The sequence below is a fragment of the Amblyomma maculatum genome, chromosome 4 (assembly GCF_055883805.1).
Source record: "Amblyomma maculatum isolate TAMU_Amacu chromosome 4, ASM5588380v1, whole genome shotgun sequence".
Lineage (NCBI taxonomy): Eukaryota > Metazoa > Arthropoda > Arachnida > Ixodida > Ixodidae > Amblyomma > Amblyomma maculatum.
The window spans coordinates 167,236,688-167,260,210 of NC_139347.1; the positions used below are offsets into that span (position 1 = coordinate 167,236,688).

General features: G+C 49.9%; 1 pseudogene; it reads right to left on the reverse strand.

Moving 5' to 3' along the window:
* LOC146193441 (uncharacterized) overlaps window positions 1–23,523 on the reverse strand; it is a 78,869-nt pseudogene that overhangs the window by 30,046 nt on the left and 25,300 nt on the right.

The following is a 23,523-nucleotide window of genomic DNA, read 5'->3' on the forward strand; positions in this document are numbered from 1 at the left end:
CTCCAAACAATTCGTAACATCTTTATGAAACAAGTGTACAGGGTCCAACATACAACGTCCTATGACAAGGAACAATCAGACGATGCCTGATCTGCATTCTTTTTTCGCTTATAATTCGCCTGTGCCTTCTAACAACTCCTCTGTTCATGCGAGCCGATATGGAAGTACAAAGCAAAGCAGGTGCTGTATTTGTTCTTTTTTATCATTTCTTTTTACAATCTCGGGCTAATAAAACGTACCTGTCGGTGGTTTAATTGTCTATTAAGAACGCTAGAAAAAAATTACACTGAGGTAGGATTCCGTAGAAAGACGAGAAACTAGCTTTGCCCCCAGCGAAGAATTGCAGAGTTTCCCGATCGGTCGCCACTCATTTCCTCCAACGTACAGCAGCCCACGCACCTTCATGTTAGTGAGAATCTCGGTCAGGTTCTCGATGTCCGCGGAAGACGATGTACTCCCTGGATGTGCTCCCGCGGAAATTGTCCCGGCCTTCGAAATGTGTCGGTCTGAGGACAAAGCGGTTCGTTCATTTCCTTTCTCTGACGCACCGGTGCTCAACGCCCGACCTGTTTTAAATATTGGTGCAACCATATATGAGTTGCAATTATTGATCACATCACAGAAAACAATATCTTTTCTTAAAGAAGCCATGAAAAATGCAAGAAGCATACGATGCAAGAGCAGTGAAGGCTTCCGATCCCCGTTTAAATAACTATTTTCAACTGGGACTTCGGTTTCAAAGGCTTATTTTTATATTTTGCAACTCGCTACTTCTTTAAGTAGCTTGAAAGAAAAGGAAATTATGCGACAAAAAGCTACGATGATGTGATAACGTTCGGTTGCATATAGAACTAAGAGGTTTATGTTTTTTTTATCCCTGCATTGAAATATATAATCTGTGTTCCGCCCTACAACTGTTAAGAGGACACTACTTGGCTGTTGTAATTTGTGAGTAATGCGATACCGATGCTTCTAAAAAATCGCCTGATGTCCTCAAGAACAGCAGCTGCAAAAGTAAGCATACTCTTTAAATAAATGCATAAAAGCATGATCTTCTCATGAAAAGTCGTTAAGCTCGACACTCAATTCGCATGTAATGGAGCTGTCATGATACGCCAACTTAGCTTTCTTTAGGCGACGCGAGGTGCACTTGAGGGCGACATATAACGGCGAACAATAATTTTCGATGATGTCTGTTTCTCAGATTGCAAATTCCTCGAAGGTGCCGGAAAAAATCGCGCCATTCAACTGTTGATGCCAACGACTGGCTCATACTGCCACGTGGCCGGATAAATTGAAGCAGTGAAAAGAAGGAATGGCAAATGCGCTGAAATGAACTCTTTTTTTGTTTTTTTTTGCTGCGTTATGCCCACAAAATAGTTATTCAACACTGCGGTGCCAATAGCAGTAAGAGTGCACGGCGGTCGTCGAACTATGCTTGCCCGTCGCACTCGTCAGCGCTCAACTAAAAGTGGACAAATACATCTGGGTGAAGCTGCCAAAGGTGACTCCAACAAACTAAAAAAACGTTGGCTATGGTTCAGTTCTGTTTAACCCTAGTTGAATTGTGAAAGCCACGGCGAAAGCTTCTTTTGCCTGCTACATTATTCCCCTGTCTCGCCCTATCAGTGTAAAGTGCTACATTTTTGGGGACACTTAAGCTCAGCCTTTAAGGGTATGACTCGCGAGCGTAAGCTACCAGCCCACATATAAGGTCACGCTTCAACCAAGCCGTATGCACGTGCTTGCGTGTGGCAGGGGTAACGAGAATGCAAACGGTTCTGGCAGGCTGATTCTGATATCACCCTCCCATATGAAAAGAGCGACCCGAATTGGCAGCTCCTGCCCGTGGCATAGGGCGGGTAACGTGAATTCAAATACCGTGGCAGGCCGATTCTAATGTCACCATTTTATATGAAATGAGAGATCTGAGTGAGCGCTCTTGCTCAGTACACGCTCGCCCGAAATACGCCACGAATTAGCCTATCATCCATACTATCATCTCCTCGTTAGAACACGAGAATTAAGACGCGCTATTCACAGTGCCAGGCGTGGCTCCGCCGTGGACAACTGTGAGTCACGCCTGGAACTGAGTTAAATATTGAGAAGCTGCACATGACTCGACGTATTTCTGGGCGTCTGAATGGGAGCGCTGCAGCCGGACCAACATGTTCAGACAAGTAAACGACGATGGGCTAGGATTGGGCCACCTGTTTCTGCGACATCTGGTGAGTCGCTTTTTTTGTTTTTTAAAGACACGACTGACCCTTTCTTACGCACGGCATGCCAAGTCAGACTGGGGCGGTTGTTCCCGGAGTACGTTGTTTCAACTGAATATTTTTCTGCAGAGATTAAGGGCTTTTATAGAGTAGTCGCAGCAAGTGTGCGGCTTCTTTCAGCGCGGTATTCAAGCGATTATTTGTGAACAGATATACGAAAGAAATTGTACTGTGCATTGTGTGACATTCTGTGCCCAGTGCCTTTGTACAGGGCCTTGTACAGTGGAGGCCGAGGTGCAGATGTGTTAAAAAGGGTAAACAGAATGCAGGTGAAGCCTGGAGCAAAAACATTTTTTTTTAAATTTCACACCACAACCTGGCCGGTAAAAACATTTTTGGAGGGAAAGGGATTATTTATGCTCCTTGTATTTTACTGTTTATTATGCAGGAAGCCAGAAACAATAAATTGTTTTTTATTCTGTTGAGAAAGGTTATATTTTCGGGATGTATTGCAAAGAACGCTAATTAAAGAATTTTAGCTAGACCCGCAATACATCTGGTACTTATGCGTAAAAAGTGAGGATGGGGGTATTTGATTGAAATATGCTCATGGGTCTCCACTGTATATGGCGCTCAAGAATGGCTGGTTATCATTGTGATAAAGATGCATGGCCTGTCAAATTTTATTTTCGGGAAAGCGTGAAAAGGTTTTTGGCAATCCACAAAGCTGCTGCAGAACCTCCTAAGTGGCTCTCAAGACTAGAGCCTTCTTTATGTTTGCGTGCATTTTAATCTGTCATATGTAAGTAGCGTTTGTGTGATATTTGTTTATTTTCTCTTCGTGAAATGCAATGCGTCAAGACCAGGCAATAAAAAAAAGCTAGGTGTGGCTCAGTTGGTTAAACTGCTCGGGTGGGGATACAAGGATCCGAGGGATGGAGATTCAAGTCCCGGTGGAGACAATGTTTATTATGAGGAGACCGTAGCTACGCCTGTTCACGTGCACGGCGTAGCTGCCGCCACCCGAGGTCGTGCTTTGGCTGTCGGAGTGTTGCTTTCACCTAGCGGGATTGAAAGGCAGTGACGATGGATGGATGGATAGAATATAGGAGCGCCCCTTTTGAAACGGGGTGGTAGCAGTTCCTATAGAAGGGTAGCAGGAATGGTAGCAGTTACCCATTGAAACGGGGTGGTTGCAGTTGCGCGGCACCGACTGCGGCGCCATCTGATGAAGCGTGGCTGAAACAGTGGCTAAGTAACGGCTGTTCAAGGCCATTCGTGACGACGCGGAACTTGGCGTAATGTTGCTTTCGCAACAAAATATGAAAGCTGGAGCGCGCAAATCATTCCGCATACACCTCGGCGCATTTTGCTCGGCTGAGAAAATGATAGAGGCCAGGTTCTGCGACAATGAGCGTGAGCAAAGAGCACGATGTGGTTCTGAACAAAAATTGCAAAGTGGTCAAAGCGAAAAGACCACGTGCTAGCAGCTGTTGAAAGAAACAAATAAGATTGCTGTAGTTCACTACAATACATTTCTTTACACGAACGCCGATAATAATTGCCATGTCTTGTTCACTTATATTAAAGTGTAATGCAATATGTGCTAAACTCTACAGACACTCTTTGTAGAGTTTGCGGACTACTGAAATTCTAATTTTGAAAGGTGGTCAAAATTACTCCGCAGCCTTCCACTGCGGCTCTTGTTTCTCTATTTCCCCTGTCACTCACACCTTCCTTCGTTCCCTTGCGGCTCGGGCAGGTGTCCAACGAAACAACCTATACCGCCCCTTTTTATTCTGTGAACAAAAATTTAGGGCCAATAACTGCGGTAAGGTAAACGCTGAATTTGTGTTGACAGGACCTTGTGCAAATGAATGTTTAATTGTAATCACTACAGCAATCAGTTGCTAATTAAAAACGACAATTATTTGTGCACTGCCCTAATTTAAAGTTGGAATGTTTCCAGAACGTATCTTGTTCGTTTAAGAGGACATGCTCCAGGAAGGAACATCTTTGTCAGTATTATAGCCAGGTGGGCGAATATTTCCCATTTGGTCAGTTACTCGAAGCTTTTTTTCAAATTCGGTGTTAACTGCTACTCATCTACTTTGGTTTAATTCTTGCAAGCCATCATTTGGAGCATAAAGAGACATTTGTAGGCATCTAGTTGAGGTCAATATATATACCGCAAACCAGTGACCATGACGTCGTTTCCTTCACTTTGATGCACTGTACGCAATGAGAACAAATTGCTCTGAAAGCTAGAATATATTACTGAATTAGGCTTCTTTTTTGGGTGAAACTAAGTCGCTTTTTGAAATTTTCATCTGATTCACAATGGTAACTTTCAAATTAAAAATAGCAAAACTATTTTGCAAGTAGTAAGGAACGTCGATACAAACTTTCATGGTGATGTTTCAATGGCAGGTGAAGTAATATACTGCACAAGCATTAGGCCTGCTTAAAAACAACAGACAAAAAAGAGGGTTTTAAAATATCGACAACCCTTTCAATGAATGAACGTTATGGTTTCTTGTTTTCAACTTGGAATAATCAGGCTTAAATAGCTGCAAAGTAGCACGCTTCCTTAGAATTCCCGTGCAGCGCACGACGGTTCCTCGCGTTGCTTCCAAAGAACAAGTGGTCTTGTTGCAAGCTTTCGTCGCACTATGGCCACGATCGGACTAAGCCTCAACAGTTTCTTTAGAAGTCATCCGTGAAACGTGCAGGTTGCGCATATTGATATTACTCAATAAAATTGATCTTCGAAAACATAGGATTACTAGCTTCTGCAAACCTTGCTCAAATCCGGTGTATTTCTGATTGAATCATAGCGCGGCAACCTGCCAACACAGGGTACAAGGGATTTGGGTCAATAGTGGCAGCAGTTGCGAGAGTGGCAGTGCAGCTTTTGGAGGCAGAAAAAACTTGTTTCTAATTTCGCTTTGAAACGTGCTGGAGAACTCACAAAATGCAGAAAGCTCTACCTGTTTGCCTGCAACGTCACTAAATCGGCAGAAGCCATTTTTAAATCTGTAGACGTAACAAAAGCAGCTAAGCTCTGCCCTTTGGTCCCTCACCGCACGTGCTCACCACACGTGCCCACATGTTCACGAACTACAGCTTCGAATTTAGACAAAATTCGAAGTTGTAGTTCGTGAACAGGAAACAGGATGCTTTAAAGATAACAAAAGCAACAAAAAGAATAACGCAATTGTGATGAGATTAGCAATTTTTCACGCATGTCTCCCTTAAGCGAAGACATGGTAACTGTAAACAACAAAGAATAGACGGGATCAGCTAAAATACAAGGAGGTTTAGAATTAAATGATGGACGCGTCAGCCCAGCTGCGTCAGATCGGGAGAACGGCGGATGGCAGTGTCAGAGGTGGGCAAAATGGAAAGGAGACACCCATTAAAAAATAGCCGCTGCCGCTGAATGTGAGGGTTAACTGAAGGCCGAAGTCTACAGATACTGGTGCCGTTGTTTTTTTTTATCAATAGAAAAACTGGTAAATAGATACAAAGATGGAGTTAAATTGAATGCTGCAAACCTTTTTCGCGGTGAGCTGTGGTCAGAACTGGAAAGAAATGCTTCAGCCTGGGCGTTAGCAATCCCGAGAGGTCGTTGCCATTGCGTCGTGTTTTGGTCATTCTAGCAGCCGGGGCGCCTTCATGACCAGCATAGGACGCACCGCCGAACGACAGCCCCTTGGGCGCGACTTCGCTTGAAGATTCGTCCTGAAGAGCGGTGGCCAAGAAATCATCTACTAAGCGGGCATCCTCGGAATTGGATGTGGCGGCACGTTCCTTAGGCGGGGACTCAGCATCCCGCAAGAAGGCGCTCTCGATATCGGTCCTGGGCACCAGTTCCTCACTGGATGAAGGCGCCGATAGAAAGGAGAGCGCAACGGAGGCAGATTCCGAGAGTGAGCCCTCGTCTATGAACGGGGTATCCAATCCGATACGGTTGCGCTCGCCAAGTGTAGGAGGACTCTGGGCTCCAGGAGAACTAAGCGGGGGAACAAAAATGGGAATAAGTACAAAATGCTCTAACGGAAACAACGAGAACTATCGCGTTTAGGGCGCAGAACGTTTCTCTGAGCGCAATTTCTACAGCTGCACCTGAGCGCTCTGTGCGTCGCAGTAGACACAAAGCATACTTTGGAGTTAAACATTGATGATAATGATGAATAATTTTATTGGTACAAGAGCACCTCACGGACAAAGAGCACGCGAAAGGGACACTGAATCGCTAGTGGTGAATTTGCGAAATGTCATGTGTGTATAATATGGAAAGCATAAATAGCTACAAATATATCCGGAAATCTAAACATAGTAGGCATATAACGATTTCTTGGTCCATTAAACAAGAATAACATGTTTAAATTGAAGAAAGTTGCACAGCTTGCAATTAGAAATAGGGCATAGAAATTCTCACCATGCATGGCTATGGTACCCTGTTGCCTATGCTAAGGAACCCTTTAACTTAACGCCCAGAGATATTCCAGCAGGCTATTGAATAGGCTCATTTGTAAATTGCCAATTGTCACCCGTTAATAATTATGGGGGTATTATTAACGATGCGCCCTTAACGGTGCGCACACTCCCAGTCACCCTTTGAGTGAGTGGGGGTAGCTGTTCCGGTCGCAAAGGAGATGCCCTCGACCTGCGTGGCAAGCTCAGCCGGAATTCAACTACCTTGTAGTGACAGAAGGGGGTGGTCGTTTGGTGCCCAGCGGTCGCCGGTTCAAACCAGAGAAAGGATTGGAGTCAGAAGTAACAAACAAAACACACTTTATGCACAGCAAGAGACGATAAAAAGGAACACACAAGATCACTTGAAATGCACAGACGAGAGGTGCACAGAATAACCAACGCTAAGCATGCAATTACACAGGTATTCAATAACATAGAAGCTTTACAACAGATGAAACACGAGAGAGTACATAAACAAACACCAAATTGTTCACCGGGCACTGTTGCAGTCCGACGCCTCAAGAGTCACGATGTGGCCGCCATACGAGACGAGCGCCGCTCCCTTGAAAGTCCGTGGGCTTGCCAGCAGCGGGTGATCCCCGGGAGTCCAGCCGAAGCACAGGCGAACACGTCGCAAACACCGACGAACTGTCTGACTGACTGGCTCATCAAGCGGCGCGGTCTCTTTAAATAGGGCGCGCCGCGTCTGTTTGTTAGCACGCGTCAAAGCTAGCGCGCACACACACTTAGCTTCCCTGGTTATAGCGCTCTCTCTTCCTCCCGTCGAGCCGCGCGTCGCCATTGGCCAGGTCCCATAGAACATGCTGGAAATTTCTGGCTGATTCCAGTCCGATGAACCACCGTCTTCCCCGGGCAAGGGGAAAGAGGGTGACAACAACGCGTAGAAAGCTACGCGCTCTCCCGCGCGGGGAAGGGGGCTTTTCTCTACATGCTTTCTACGCGACGCCGTGCGGGCCTCGCGCCGTGCCGGCTTGATGAAAATGGGCGCCGATTTCGTGACACTGCCCCTCCCTTAAAGAATATTGTCCCACAATATTCACAACAACCACGAACATCGCGCGCACATGCATGCGCTCACAAGTATATGGGGCAAATGACCATGTCACACACATTGCACAAATTTCACAAACATAGCACCACACTGTCGTCAGATACACATAAGAATCAACAACACACCGCTTTTCAAATGCGAAGCGAACAAACCTAAATTTCTGAGCGTAATTACAGCCCGCGATCAGTGCGTGACACGCTTCTGTTCGCCAGAGATTCTGCCTTCGCTCTAGGCTCTCGCATTTGAGACACTTCTATGTTCCCCGATCGGGCTACTGAAAATTCCCAGAGGCATGACTTATCCTCTTGCCAATCACACAACCAATGTGTGCCGATAATTGCCCCTACAACCAGTAGCGCCGACGGATACACGGGAGCCTGTGCCAACGCGCACAGACCAACGAAAAGAACCACTGTAATAGTGTTCTTTCCTAGGCACCGGTATTCCTTCCGCTGAAGGTGAAATATCCCAAGTAACGCCCCCATAAGTAGGACAAACACTTGGGCTACCTGCATCAACGACGGCCTAGGCATTCCTGACTTAATTTTCTGAGCCGTCCCTTTCTTTTCGGTTTCCTCCCGAGAGGCTTCCTTTTGTTTCTTCATGTCTCGAGTCTTTTCTTCCGGCTTCTCATGGCCTTGCTTTCCTTGCCTTGCCTTTTTCTTTTTAGATTCCTTGCAGCGCACAGGCGCGGGACTTTGTTCAGGATCCTCGGGGAATTTTGCGCCCTTGATATTTCCCAACAGCAAATCGTAGATAGGGCGTTCCACGCACACGGCTGTCAGTTTTCCAGAGTAGTATTGTGTCTGCACTTCCAATTTTGCTTCAGGTAGCAGCTGAATTGAGCCGTCAATTAACCTCACAGGGCATTTCTCGCCAGTCAGATCATTCTCCTGAATCAAACTGCGTCTAACGATTACGGCACTGCTACCTGTATCTCGCAGCACAAAAACTGATTTTCCTTTTATCTTTCCCCTCGAAACCGGCATCCGATTCACCGCAGATCCAGGTTGTGCATGTACTACGGCGTTCACCACCCGGATTTTCTTAGCCTTCCGATTAACCCCTCTCTCTGCTTCCTCCTCCTCTTGGCCGTGCACCACGCGGACTTTCCTGCCGTTCTTAAGCTCAACAAAGCCATCGGCATCTTCTTCCTCCAGGCGATATTCCGACTCTGACGGAGTCCTCGCGCATGCCGCCTGCGGTGCTGCCTTGTCAGCGTCGGGACACGACATTGCTTTGTGGCCCTTCTGTCCGCATTTCCAACACGAGGATGGATTGTTGGTTACGAGTTTACGGCAGTTAGGTGCGATGTGGCTTAGTTGTCCGCAGAGATAGCACCTCGGGGGTGACTTTACAATAGGTTGTGTCTGTCGGAATTCGGGCTTTCGAGGGGTTTTCAAATTTACAATTTTGCTCAAATTTTCGCCTCCCTGGGCTTCCAAATACTGGTCTGCGAGCTCCATCATTTCATCCAATGTATGTGCCTTTCTTTCTTTTAAATAAAGCGACAAACCAGGGTGACAGCTACCCAGAAATTGTTTCTTAATTAGGAGTTCGCGAAGTGCGCCATACTCAAGTTGAATTTTTGAGAGTTCAGTCCAGCGGTCGAAATAATGACTCAGTCGCGCAACATACTGTGTTGCCGTTTCACCGTCCATAGGTTTTCCAGTCCTGAACTTATCACTAAACCCATCCGTCGTAAATCTAAACCTTTTAAGTAATGCAGTTTTCACTTTGTGATAGCTGCCTGCATCCTCAGGAGGAAGTCTTCCAAACACACTTAATGCTTCGCCGCTAAGGCAAGTGCTCAAGATGGTAGCACATTCACTGTCTGTCCAATTTGCATTTATGGCGATCCTTTCGAACCGCAAGAGGAACGCGTCGAGATCGTCTCTTCTCTCGTCGTATTTCGGGATCAGTTTGCTTGCGTCTATCCGCAAGCTGCTATGTCCTTCACTGGAGCTATGCACTTCAGTTAAACCGCTGTTGTTCCCTGAGTTTTGGAGCTGAAGTTTCATAGTAAGTAGTTCCTTTTCTCGCTGAAATTTCTCTTCACGCTCCTTTCGAGCCTTCTCTCTTTCTTTTTCTGCTCTCTCTCTTTCTTCCTCGGCTTCCTTTCGAGCCCTCTCTCGTTCTTTTTCTGCTCTCTCTCTTTCTTCCTCGGCTTCCTTTCGAGCCCTCTCTCGTTCCTTTTCTTCTCTCTCTCTTTCTTCTTTTTCTCTCTCTCTTTCTTCTTTTTCTCTCTGGCTAACCCACTTGCGCAGTTCGGCACCGGACAACCCCAGCTGGGTGCCAGCCTCAATCAACTCTTTCAGATTCATATCTGTATAGCGAACCGTCTGGGTGTAGCCTAAACACTGCTTAGCGAACTTCGCCTAAACGCTTCCGCGCGGCACTACCTCCCGCTATCGCTCTGCTGCTACACAGTTTACGAGCTCTACGTAAACTCTTCTAACTCGTTCTCCGTCCTCTGAGCTTGAATGCACCAAACGTCCTGTCGCGGACGCCAGAATAATTGTCACCCGTTAATAATTATGGGGGTATTATTAACGATGCACCCTTAACGGTGCGCACACTCCCAGTCACCCTTTGAGTGAGTGGGGGTAGCTGTTCCGGTCGCAAAGGAGATGCCCTCGACCTGCGTGGCAAGCTCAGCCGGAATTCAACTACCTTGTAGTGACAGAAGGGGGTGGTCGTTTGGTGCCCAGCGGTCGCCGGTTCAAACCAGATAAAGGATTGGAGTCAGAAGTAACAAACAAAACACACTTTATGCACAGCAAGAGACGATACAAAGGGACACACGAGATCACTTGAAATGCACTGACGAGAGGTGCACAGAATAACCAACGCTAAGCATGCAATTACACAGGTATTCAATAACATAGAGGCTTTACAACAGATGAAACACGAGAGAGTACATAAACAAACACCAAATTGTTCACCGGGCACTGTTGCACTCCGACGCCTCAAGAGTCACGATGTGGCCGCCATACGAGACGAGCGCCGCTCCCTTGAAAGTCCGTGGGCTTGCCAGCAGCGGGTGATCCCCGGAAGTCCAGCCGAAGCACAGGCGAACACGTCGCAAACACCGACGAACTGTCTGACTGACTGGCTCATCAAGCGGCGCGGTCTCTTTAAATAGGGCGCGCCGCGTCTGTTTGTTAGCACGCGTCAAAGCTAGCGCGCACACACACTTAGCTTCGCTGGTTATAGCGCTCTCTCTTCCTCCCGTCGAGCCGCGCGTCGCCATTGGCCAGGTCCCATAGAACATGCTGGAAATTTCTGGCTGATTCCAGTCCGATGAACCACCGTCTTCCCCGGGCAAGGGGAAAGAGGGTGACAACAACGCGTAGAAAGCTACGCGCTCTCCCGCGCGGGGAAGGGGGGCTTTTCTCTACATGCTTTCTACGCGACGCCGTGCGGGCCTCGCGCCGTGCCGGCTTGATGAAAATGGGCGCCGATTTCGTGACACCAATGAGGTGTAAAACGTATAAAACCGCATTTTTAAATAGCATGAAACTACTTGCTCTTGTCAGTTCAAATCAAGAACGGATTGTAAAAAGGAAATTTTATGTGTTAATTCTATTCCAAGAAAAAAAAGTGTCAGGTTCAAGTAAAAACTTCGGATGAAGTGGAATGCATTGCTTCTGGGAAAAAAGCACTTCGTTCTTTTTATCAGTGGGTGCACTCGATAAGTGCAGGCACTACAGAATCGCTCTGTCCACATTTATCACTTAGAGACGAGGGTGGACGTGGGCAATAAGAGCGCGTTCGGTGAGTGTGGCCTATTCAGAATATTCTCATCGGCACTTCAACGAAGCGATTTAACAGCTGTTCCTTCCAGGCTGCTATATGTGGCTAGGTAGCCTGCTGATTATCACTTTCATCAACCCATTCCATCAGCCACATTTGAATTATGCTGCGGTTGATGGATAGCCTTGGTAAGGTATGTGGGCAATCCGCACAGGTATTATATATGTATAGGTAGAGCGGCTCCGCCTAAGCTTCACAGGCAGAACCATAGTGTGAAGACTAGGGATCAATTCCTACAGAGGCGCCCTGCCTGAATCTGAAAGAGACAAGGCTATACGGGACAGGCTATGGATACCTCCACTGCCAATAAAAATGTATCCCGAACGCCACAGGGAGCGTCGATAAAAGAATGTTCATATACTCTGTACGACATTTACCCGCCTGCCGATGGAGAAAGTAGCCTTCGTAGATGCTGCTAGAGGGACAAGTCCTATTATGGTAGCAACGGCAACGAGAAGGTCGGGTAGACCGATCATCGACCTTCAGAGATTATTGAAGAAAGTAGCTGTAGTTCTAGCCTATTTGGTGGAGTACCAAGGTGTCTTATAAAACGGTCGAAGTAGGACCGTTCATAAAATCCTACTAAACTTGAAACTTATGCCTGAAGATTCCTGTCCACGCCCCTGAGAAGTTACGTTAGAAGCACTTTGTTGGCAAGCTACCCAAGTGCGGAGAATGCCCGACAGCAAGTAGCATGCCATGTAGCGGTCGTTTTCAAGGCTTCAGGCAAACGTCGACAAATCGCTGATTGGGAAACTTGGTGGTAGCATACTGTGATGCCCAGAAATGGAGACGAGAAGACGAGATCGACGAAGAAGTGTCTTGTGCTGGGACTCGCAAGTGGACACAGGTAGGTCTTCGACGCTCATACTAAGGCAACTGAAACCGCGCGTGTAGCATCTTGGTGAGGGGCGCTGGGTACACGGTCCCCAGAAACCCCGAAGATTGATTCCCAGCTTGAAACACGCCGAAGTCACCGTCTTGCAGGCCTGCCGCCATCTGAGCCTACGATGTCTGTTAACAGTGACGCACTGAGGTTCGTGCCTAGCAGCTCATGGCAGCATCACCGGGAGCCGCTCTCGTTCACGGGCTCATCCAGCGAAGCCATGGATTATTGGCTCACTCCCTACCAGCGGGTGAGCCGTTACAATAAGTGGGATTCTTCTGCGCAGCTAGCTAATGTAGTCTTCGCGCTTAACGACACAGCCATACCATCGTACGACAACCAAGAGGACACTTTCACCACTTGGGACCGCTTTGTGGAAGAAATAAAAAAGTGGTTTGGAGATTCTGACGCAAAGAAGCGAGCTGAACAAGCGCTCTCTCTAAGAGCTCAACTTCCTGGGGAAACGCGCACCAAATACATCGAGGAAGTCGAAGCTGCGTAAGCTTGTCGATGCTCGCATGACTGAAGATGACAAAATTGGCCATCTGCGTAAAGGGTTTGTCATATATATTGTTACTTAGCGGTGTTAGCTAGTCGTGCTGAGGATGAAGAAGTGCGACAAACTCCGAGAAGACGACGACGCTGAGGGTGTGAAATCGGTGCTTTGATCAACGTTAGTTGTGCGGACAGCTTTTAGACTGTAGATCTTCCACGTAACATCTCTTGGTGGAGGTGAATCTTTTGGATCCCCTGTCACAAGCTGGATCTCCACAGCGGCCGCCATATCGGAACCACTACATTGACTACAGACGCCTCTACCTCTACAGCCGCCGCACCTGCTGTTGTACTGGCCCACCCCCGTGACCCCGGAACCTTCTGCGGGATCGACGACGTCGACGTATAGACGACTGGCTAGCCCCATACGAGCGCGTGACCAAGCACAACAGGTGGGATGCCACACTCATGCTCGCGAATGTAATATTTTACTTGGCTGGTACCGCGCGAGTGTGGTTTGAAACCCACGAAGACGAGCTAACATCTGGGGATATCTGCAAACAGAAGCTCCACGGTCTGTTTGGAAAGCCTATTGGCCGCCGTATCGCCGCCAAGAAAGCGCTCTGATCTCACTTACATCCAAGACGTCCTGTCTCTATGCCGCAAAGTCGACCAAGGCATGCCTGAGGAGGATAAAGTCGGCCATATAGTAAAAGACACTGCCGACGATGCCTTCAACCTCCTCATGTGTAGGAATTGCTCCACCGTGGACTGTGCTGCAGGTGTGCCGACGTTTCGAGCAGGCGAAACAGCGGCGCATATCTCACCGTTTCGACCGGCTGCTGAACACGGCTGCTAGCTCCTCCTGTATCGATCCGCCTAACCACAGCACTTTGGCACGCATTGCCCGCCAAGAGCTTGAGGCAACGACTCCCGCAGCCTCACTGTCGCATACACCCGGCAACACCCTGGCTACCATATCACTTATTAAGGCTATTGTTCGCCAAGAGGTTGCGAATAAGGGCCTACCTTTTACCAGCGCCATCGACACCATGGATTCAGGAACTGCCCCACCAGTAATTGCTGCTGCCTCAACCAACGTCGGTTTCTCGCCCCGATATCGGTACCGCAACCCAAATGATTAGCGTACCCACGACAACCGCCCCATCTGTTTTACTTGTTCTCGCGTTGGCCACATTTCCCATCACTTCCGTAGCCGCTGGTACACACCATCTCGCCAGTACACCTACGTCTACCGCCGCGGAGACTATGCCCCTCGCTATTCCCCACCTCGCCCCGACCATAACCGCGGTGACCCCGGTTCCACTGTCCGTGCTGCCAACCGTTCACTATCCCCGCAACACAGCGTTCGCGTTCTCCTCTTCCTCGCCGCAGTTCGTCACCGTCCTATTCTGGCCACTTACCGGAAAACTAGCCAATGCAGCTCCCGGAGGGGACGCTGCATTTGTGACCCGGACTGAAAACCTCTGCTGACCCCTGCCCTACAAAATAATCGCATCGACGTCCTTGTGGATGGAGTTCCCGTTTCTGCTCTAATTGATACAGGCGCCCAACTGTCCGTTCTGAGCTCCTCATTTCGCCGTCGCCTCACGAAAGTTCTTACGCCAGCCGTCTCGTCCACAGTTCGCGTCGCCAATGGTAGCCCTGCTGCCGTGGATGGCATGTGCACTGCGCGAGTTACAATTGCTGACCGTCATGCCCCAGTGTTGTTCAACGTCCTACATGAATGCCCCCATGATGTTATCCTTGGCATTGACTTTTTAACAGCCCACTCTGCCCTTATTGACTGCTCTACTGACCTACTTCGCTTGGACCTTCCGCTCTGCTCTGAGGACCCCTCCTGCTCACCTCGCCTTCGATCAGCACAGTTTAGCCGCCTTCCTCCTGAAACTGCAGTTTACATCCCTATGTCGCCATTCCCACCCGTCCCGGATGGCGACTATCTCGTGTGTCCTATTACTGATGTCATGATGCAGCGGCACGTCACCCTTCCTCATCTTATTGTGCACATCTCTCAGAACCGCACCACTCTCCCTGTCCTTAACTTCAGCTTGTCAACCCAGGTTCTGCCCAAGGGAATTTCACTAGCTGCGCTGTCCCCAATGACCGACTGTGCCATATCAGCCCTGACTACGGATCATTCAACTGCCGTCTCTGCAACCACTCCCTCGTCCTCCACATCGTACCCTGATCCTTACCAGCATGATTGCAGCTGATCTCCAACCTGATTTCGCCACAGAGTTACACAACCTTTTGCTCACCTACAGTGACCTTTTTGACATCGGAACCCGCCCATTGGGTCAAACTACAGTTGTCAGCTACCGCATTGACACCGGAGACGCCAGTCCTATTCACAGGCGGCCCTATCGTGTTTCGCTTGCCGACCGACGCGTCATTCAAACGGAGGTCGAGAAGATGTTAGCGAACGACGTAATCGAGCCTTCCAGTAGCCCTCGGGCATCCCCTGTCCTGTTGGTCACGAAGAAGGATAGCAGTTGGAGATTCTGAGTTGACTACCGCCATTTGAACAAGGTAACCCAAAAAGATGTCTATCCTCTTCCGCGTATCGACGACGCGCTTGATAGTTCGCACGGAGCCAGCTACTTTTCGTCCATCGACCTTCGTTCCGGCTACTGGCAGATCTCCGTCGACGAGAGAGACCGTGAAAAAACCGCATTCATTACCCCTGACGGACTCTATCAATCTAAAGTCATGCCTTTTGGCCTTTGCAATGCCCCAGCAACCTTCGAACGCATGATGGACTCTGCTCAGAGGCTTCAAGTGGACCACCTGTTTGTGTTATCTTGACGACGTAATTGTTTTCTCCTCTACGTTTGACAGCCATCTCCTTCGCCTTTCTGCAATCCTGTCGCTTTTTCACCGCGCCAGACTTCAAATAAACTCCAAGAAGTGCTGCTTCGGTCACCGAGAAATCAATGTTCTTGGTCACTTGGTTAATGCTTCCGGCGTTCAGCCTGAGCCTGACAAGATTCGTGCCGTCAGAGATTTTCCCAATCCGCGTTCATCCAGCGATGTTTCAAGTTTTATCGGTCTATGTTCATATTTCCGAAGATTCGTCCCGAACTTCGCAGCCCTCGCTCGTCCTCTCACCCGCCTCCTCAAGAAAGATGTTTTGTTTTCCTAGGGGCCTGAACAAGCTGCAGCTTTCTCGGAACTTATTGCTTCTCTCACAACTCCAGTCGTCTTGGCCCATTTCAACCCATCCGCCAATACTGAACTCCGCACCGACGCAAGTGGCCATGGCATAGGAGCTATACTTGCTCAGCGACAACACGGCCGTACAAGGGTGATTGCGTATGCCAGCCACCTCCTATTATCGCCCGAACAAAATTATTCTATCACAGAGCGAGAGTGCCTGGCGCTTGTCCGGGCTATTACGAAATTCCGCCCTTATTTCTTTGGTCGCCCTCTTACTGTCGTAACAGACCATCATGCCTTAGGTTGGCTTTCCTCTCTCAAAGATCCTGCTGGTCGTTTGGGGTGGTAGGTGGTGGCGGTGGAAAACATTTATATAGGATACAAATACAGGAGGTTATGCATGAGCTGACCCTGAAGGGGCCAACCCTCACAAACATTAGGTGGAGGTCCCTAGTTCGGGACCCCAGTGGCGTCTGCCGCCGCTCGGGCTCGCCCGACTAAGGCCCGTTGGGCCTTCAGGTCGGAGCACCGAGCAGGGTCGCCTCCCAGTCCTCCCGGGTTGGGTTGGGGTGAGGGGGATAGCTGGATTTGAGGGGCAGGCCCACACCATGTGGTAGATGTCCGAAGACACCACCCCACAGTGCGGGCAGCTGCCAGAGAAAGCAGGATCGAAGGGTTTTAGAGCTGCCGGGCACAGCAGTGTGTTGGTATAGAGGCGGAGTAAGAGCCGCTCATCCGCCTTTGAAAGGCCTTTACATGGGCGGGGGTAAAGATTGTGGCTAGATTGGTAGTAATTTACGATATCTTTGAATGTATAAGCCAATTAGGATCAGCGTCCTGGTCGGAGGGGGAGGAGGAGGAAACTTCCCGGAGAGAGAGCGCGTGGGCGGTGGCGTCGGCAGCCTCGTTTCCAGCCAGCCCCTGATGAGCAGGAGCCCAAATATATCGGGTAGCGGGGTCCCCAATGTAGGAGCTATGTTGAAGTATTCGGTAGGCTAGATAAGGGGTCCAGCCCTGTTCGACGTGCCGACAGGCCCCTCGTGAGTCGGAAATTATGTATGTCGTGTCAGAGTGGGAAGCAGCCAATGCTATGGCGACCTCCTCCGCATGAGTTATGTTGCGGGTCCGGAAGCTAAGACCGTTGACTGTTTTCGCCTCGTGGATGACTGCGGCCGTGTACGACCCCCCATGGTGCGGGCCAGAGGCGTCCACATAAAAAACGCCGGGTTTAGAACCATAATGGCGTGCCAGGGCTTCCGCCCGCGCCAGGCATCTGCCATCGTGGTCTTCGCGTGCCATTATGGCGGGAAGAGGGCGTACACGGAGGGCGCATCTCCACGGCGCTGGAATGCGTGCCCTTTCTTCCATAAGTGTCGTATGTTTGATGTGGAGCCGGGCAAGAAGGCGGCGGCCCGACTGCGTCTGCAACAAACGCGTATATTGATTTGTGAGGTGCGCTTCCCTCAATTTCCTGAAGGTGTTCACCATTCCCAGCGCCATGAGGCGCTGGTTTGAGGTATTCACCGGAATATCGAGGGCCCGCTTAATGATTTTGCGGAGAATGACCTCTAGGGCATCCTCATCTTGCTTCCGCAGGTGGAAATATCGAATCGAATACAGGATTCGACTGGTTACGAAGACGTTTGCCGGCCGCAAGGCATTCTTGCTTCGTAACCCCCCCGCGTTTATTGGAAGCCCGGCGGACCATGCGGCCCACCTGATCCCCCACCTTGCGGAGTTTAGCCAATGTGGTGTCTGGCTTGCGGTGTTGGTGAATGAAGAGTCTCAGTACTCGGACTTCTTGTGTTTCTGGAATTGGACCTGATTGAAGAGTAAGTTGAATTTTAGTAGTGCATTTGGGAGAGGGGCGGATGTGCACAAATTCCGATTTCTGTGGGGAGCATTGAAGGCCGCAGCGGCTAGCATAGCGGTCGACTATAGTCGCCGCCTGCTGCAGGCTGGCCTCAATGTCTCCAAGCGAGCCCTGTGTGGCCCACAGTGTGATGTCGTCGGCGTACAGAGCATGCTGCACGCCCTCGACAGCACCCAGCTGGGCCGGCAGGCGCATCATGGCCAAATTGAATAGCAGGGGAGAAAGCACTGCGCCTTGCGGTGTTCCCCTGGTACCTAGGGGGAAGGGCCGTGTTCGTTATCCTGAATGCGGATGTAAGAGGGGCGGTCTGTGAGGTACTGGAGGATATATTGGAAGGCACGATGGCCACAGTTGGTTTGACTTAAATGAGTGAGAATAATATCATGCGTTACATTGCCGAAAGCCCCCTTAAGATCCAGGGCGAGTACGACCCTGTCGTTATGAGGGCACTCGAGGGGGTCAAGGACTTCCCGATGTAGTTGAAGCAAGACATCCTGTGCGGATCTGTGTGGGCGAAATCCGTACATGGTGTCCGCGAAGACATGTTGTGTCTCAAGGTGCTCAGACAACCGGTCCCGCACCATCGTCTCCATAAGTTTGCCCACACAAGAGGTAAGAGAGATGAGGCGAAGGTTGTCCGTGTTTATTGCTTTGGCGGCCTTTAGTATGAATGTGATCACAGCGGTTTTCCAATCAATGGGGAGTGGCGTATCTCCTCGCATATTGCATTGATGCAGTCCAATAAAGTTGTATAAGCTGAGTCGGGAAGGTTAGCTAGTAATTTAACAGTAATTTTGTACCGGCCAGGTGCAGTATTACGTTTCATTTTGCCCAGGGTGGAGCTTAAACGGCTGATCAAGCTCAGTGTTCTCAGAGCCTGCATAAGAGTACACCTGCCCACGGGTGTCCTGTATGTTCTACAAATATCGGTCCCTGAGTTTGTGCGCGAGTTGTGTAGTATTACCCGAGAAGGTGTGGATTACACGCTGAAGATGTTTCTGTGTCTCTCTACGGGTCTGAGTTGGATCAATGAGGGCACAAAAGAAGCGCCATGTGTTTCGGCTGGACATTTGACGCGCTGCCGTGTTGCACCTATCCACCCAGTTAGAGTCGGCGAGCTGGGCTGCGTACTCAGCCGCTCGCTGGGTGAGCTCGGCAATTAGAGCTTTAAGGTTTCTGTTATGTTACTGCCGGCGCCATCGGCGGACGAGGCAGTGCCCAGCTTCCCAGAGGTGGAGTAGGCGGTTGTCCACGTCCGATACCACCTCTGAAAGCTGAATCTGAGTTTCGGTGCAGCGAAGGTGTGAAACCAAATGCTGGGACCATGAGGTGTACCCTTGCTCTGTAATGGATGTTGTGTTGTCAAAATTTTGCCTGAATTTCGTCCAATCTGGGAGACGGGCTTGTGTTGTGGGTTTAGAGAGTGGATGAGTTCTGATCGTGGTATTGATAATGCAGTGGTCGCTGCCGAGGGTTTCCTCGGTGTTGACCCAGCCTGCATGTTGGATGTTATAAGGTGAGGTCCGGACAGGTGTCCCTTGTCACGGAGTTACCAAGTCGGGTTGGGTGGACGAGGTCAGTGTTAAGAGTGAGGCCCAGCGTGGACACAAGCTCCGCTAACCTGCGCCCTCACTTTTATTCACGGTGGTAGCCCAAAGCCGACTGGGGGCGTTAAAGTCGCCTACAATCAGGAGGTGGTCTCGACCCGCGACTCGCAGCGCTCGACTGAAGAGGTCTGCAAAAGAAATGTGTTGCAGTTTACGAGGACAGTATACATTGAGAATGTGAAGTGGTGGGCCCTGCTTGCGGAGAGGAAGGAGAGTCACCATCACGTAGGAATATACAATTTGGAGGTCGAGGTCGACAAGATTAGCTGTATAATTTTTGTGGACACAAAGACAAGTCGAGGGGTCTTGTTGGAATGTCGTATATCTTGTTAGTGCGGCGCCCATCCCTGGCTCTTGGAGGGCTACCACGGCTGGTAAGCATTCAAATGCGGCGAGTTAAAGACGGAAGTTGGCCCGCTTACAGCGAGCCCGGAAAATTCTGCAGTTCCACTGTGTTATTGTAAATGGGGAAGCCGAGTTTGAAGGTGGAAAGCGCCTACTTTTTGGGGGCCCCGCCATCATTAGGATTAAATATAAATTTGGAGGGAGCGACTACCTCAGAGCCAGCACCCAAAGGCTGGGCTTGGATCTCGGTCCCCGGGTGAGGGGCAGCTTCTTCGGTGTCCGAGTCTATGACTCGACGGCTTGTTTTGGGAAGTCGAGAGGACACCACCCGAAGGAGTCCCGATCGTCGGAGAAGGCGGGCATTTTCACCGACATGTTTTGAAATCATAGCCGGAACAGCCTCCATGACCTTGGTCAGGACCTGCTCCATTGCTGCACTGATCATTGAGGTCAGTTTCATAGTCAGGCGGGCCTCCATCTCAGCGAGGACCACCGCGAAGGCTGGTGATGATGCCACCGGCTCGCTCTCCATGTTCTCCGGGCTAGGAGGGCTGGGAGGATTAGAAGACAATCTGCTTTCTAAAGCTTGAATTTTGGTAAGCAGCACCTCATTTTGGGCCCGGATGGCTGCCATCTGTTTTTGGACATCGATATCAACGTGAGCGCTACGATTACAAGAATATACCTTTTATGTCGTCTACAAGTCCGGCCGGCTTCACCAAGATGCAGACTGCTTGTCCCACCATCCCGTCGACTCCCCTAGTATTACCGATTCTGACGATGACGCATGTGTCTGGTCTGTCTCGGCCTTTTCTAACATTTCCGACCAACAGCACTTAGACCCTTCGCTGCATTCCATTATCCTCCTTCTTACCTCCGACCTCCCTGATCCATATCTTGCCTTATTTGTGCTCCACAAGAACACCCTATACCGACGCAATATGCGACCAGATGGCACAGACCTTTGCTCGTCGTTCCCCAACACCTGCGTTCCACCATCCTTGAACAGTTTCATGATGCTACCACGGCTGGCCACCTGGGTGTATCTCGCACATATGACAGCCTACGCCGACGTTTTTACTGGCCAGGGCTCTATCTCTCTGTCTAGCAGTACATTGCCGCATGTGAACTGTATCAACGTCGGAAGAAGCCCACAATTTTGCCTTCAGGTCATTTGCAGCCAATCCCCATACCGACTGACCCGTTTTCCCGTGTAGGCATTGACCTTCTTGGCCCCTTCCCAGTTTCCGCCTCCCGCAACAAATGAATCGCCGTCGCCACCGATTACGCTACTCGGTACGTTATTACCCAAGCCATTCCGACCAGCTGCGCCACAGACGTCGCTGACTTCCTTCTAGAAAACGTAATCCTCAATCATGGTGCCCCTCGCGAACTACTAACTGACCGTGGCCGTTGCTTCCTGTCGCGAGTGGTTGACGAAATTCTCCGTTCGTGCTCCGTCCGCCACAAATTCACCACCGCCTATCACCCCCAGACCAACGGCCTCACGGAACGTCCAAACCGTACCCTCACAGACATGCTGGTTATGTATGTGTCTGCCGAGCACCGCGATTGGGACGTTCATCTCGCTTTTGTGACGTTCGCCTACAATTCCTCTGTCCATTCTAGCGCTGGATACTCCCCATTTTATTTATTATTTGGCCGACACCCGTTACTGACCTTCGACACCTCCCTACCGCGGCAGACGCCACCAGTACTTACGCCAGTGATGCCGTTGCCCGCGCTCATGATGCCCGCCGGATAGCGTGCCAGGCTCTCTGCATCCCAAGATTCTCAAAAGGTCCGGTACGACAGTCGCCACCGTGATGTCCACTGCACTCCTGGATCTCTCGTCTTGCTGTGGCTCCCGCACCGTCGAGTAGGCTTGTGTGAAAAACGTTTGCCTCGTTACATAGGCCCTTACCGTGTTTTGCGCCCCGTGACCGACGTCACATACGAAGTTGAATCTGTGCTACCGAAGTCCTCGTCCACAGCACCAACCTCCGAAATAGTGCATGTGTCCCGTCTGAAGCCCTATTATGCACGTTCTATTTCGCCAACGTAGACCGCACTGGGACTGTGCTTTTCCCGAGGGGGTTAGTGTTACTTCGCGGTATTAGCTAGTCGCGCTGAGGATGAAGAAGTGCGACAGACTCCGAGAAGGCGACGACGCTGAGGGTGTGAAATCGGTGCTCTGATCAACGTTAGTTGTGCGGACAGCTTTCAGACTGTAGACCTTCCCCGTAACAATATTTGTAATTACCTTATTGAAAAATCAAGCCTGGATTCAGCGGCTAACGTGATCCAGCATTTCTGCACGATCGAGACGCTGAAAATTAGTCAGATAACACCCAAGTTCGGACGTTTGACTGGCGTTACGTCGGTGGCCGCTGTTGGCGCTGCTGAAGTAACATCGTCTGGCGATCTGACCTCCACAATCCGTCAGATCATTCGCGAAAAAGTAAGCCGGTCCCTAGAACTAGCTTGGGGGTCCTCAGCGCTGCCCCCGTCGCATCCGCCATTTCCGCCTGCTACAACCGCCTTTAATGCAGCGGACTTCGTTAATTCCGCGGACTTGATGAATACCGGGCACCACAGCAGCTTCGGCAGAGCAACTTACCGAGGACACCCCCAAGGCACTACCAGCTGACACATAACCGGCACGAAAACAGTCGACACGACGCTCTCAGTGACGACGACTTGCCTGCGCCACATTTTCGGAGACCTCCTGCGTGCTATCGCTGCGGCCAACCTGGCCACCTCTCAAGATCATGTTCTCGCCATCAAACATCGCACCATGGCTACGACTCCATGAACTACCCTGAGCAGTTCAGTTCTGTTCAGTTTAGTCGTTCAGTCGTGTCCGACGCTTCGTGACCCTATGGGCCATATCACGCCACGCTTTCCGGTCTCTCACTATCTTCCTAACATCACATAACTTCATCTGCAGCGCCTCGAGGATGCCACCTAATCACTGCGTTCGTTGCCTACCCCTTCTCCGGTGACCCTCAACCTTTCCTAACATCTAATATTTCTCCAGCGACTCCTCTCTTCTCATCCGATGACCAAAGTAGCTGAGCTTTAACTTTTGAATTTGACCCTCCAATGAGCAGTTAGCGTTTATGGTCGACAATATCGACTGATTTGATCTTCTGGCAGTCCAAGGAACTCTCAAGCGTCTCCGCCAGCACCATAATTCAAACGCGTCAATTCTTTGGCGGTCAGCCTTCTTCACAGTCCAACTCTCGCATCCATACAACACAGCTTAAAAACCCTAGCACGAGTTATACGGATCTTGGTTGGCAGTCTAATGTCTCTGTTGTTTACTAGGCGGTCAAGGCTAGCCAAGGCTCTCTTTCCCACAAGCTGGCGTCTCCTAATTTCATGGCTGCAGTCTCCCTCCAGGATAATCTTGGAGCCCAAGAAGAGAAAATCTGTCACTCTTTCCACTTATTGTCCCTTGATGCTCCAGGACTTGATAGGGCAAGATGCCATGATCTTTGTATTTTTTTTGTTCAGTTTTATGGCCACATTTCTCACTCTCATGC